Raw genomic sequence first — 1,076 nt, 5'->3', positions numbered from 1 at the left:
TTCTGCATTTTTCTAGCACTGCAGAACTCGTTTTACGCACTTTGCAGCAGATTACATTGCATATTTCTGGGTTTTTCTACCCCTTAGCTTACATTTCCATTATTTCTTCATTTATACATTTGGGTTTGTCTTTAAACAATGATTTGTGAGTAGTTGATTGAGATTCTAGAGATGGGTTTGTAAATATTGTTTTGTATTGTGGTTTTGAACTGATTTAGCCATTTAAATGGGATTTGTTACATTTTGATTTATTGCTTGTGAGCTTGTTGCCTTGCTTGATGAATAGGCCCTCATTAAGTTAAGCTTTAATCCTTAATAGATGGACTGAAAAGTGAATATTAGGGATAGATAATCTTGCAATAAACTTTATTTTCTTGGTGTTAGAGATAAGCTAAGAAAATTAAGGGGACTTTTCAAAATCAATTAGAGCATTAATTGGGTTTTTGTTAGGTTTGAAATACCGTGAAAACAGGGTTTGATTTAATGAAAACCAACTTTGAAATGCTTGAAAAGGGTTTCAAAAATTTAAGAATTGATTTCCCTCAAAATTGCAATTCTCATGTGTTTGGCTAAATTAGGGATAAACCACATGCAAACAATATTGAAAAATCCAATCTCTAGAATCACTTTAATTTTTATTGAATTTAGATTTAATTCCTCTCAAATTTCATAAATAGAAATTTCAAATTAATTTTTGGTAATCTAGTTTAATTAATTTTAGTTAATTGTTTGATTTAGTTTTAATTCCTCAAATACCAATTTTAATTCCAAATTTCATTTTACATCTTTAATTTTTTTTGTCATTCTAATCAGCTTATACTTTTATTTCCAATTTAAGCACAATTCCCTGTGGGATCGATATCATTTTTTTTAAAACTATACTACTGTGGCCCGTGCACTTGCGGACAACACCGTACCAAGTTTTTGGCGCCGTTGCCGGGGAATTGTTTGTTTTTAAGTTGGATTTTAATTGTTTTAAGCTAACTAGAATTTTTATTTTCTTTTATTTTCACTATTATTCCTTGTGTTTTTCAGGTACTTTTCTTGTTTATGAGACGATCGAAAAGCACAAGTGA

This window comes from Hevea brasiliensis, unplaced genomic scaffold (assembly GCF_030052815.1).
Source record: "Hevea brasiliensis isolate MT/VB/25A 57/8 unplaced genomic scaffold, ASM3005281v1 Scaf341, whole genome shotgun sequence".
NCBI classification, from domain to species: Eukaryota; Viridiplantae; Streptophyta; class Magnoliopsida; order Malpighiales; family Euphorbiaceae; genus Hevea; species Hevea brasiliensis.
The sequence above is the reverse complement of the archived record's forward strand: the minus strand, read 5'-3'. Positions refer to the sequence as shown.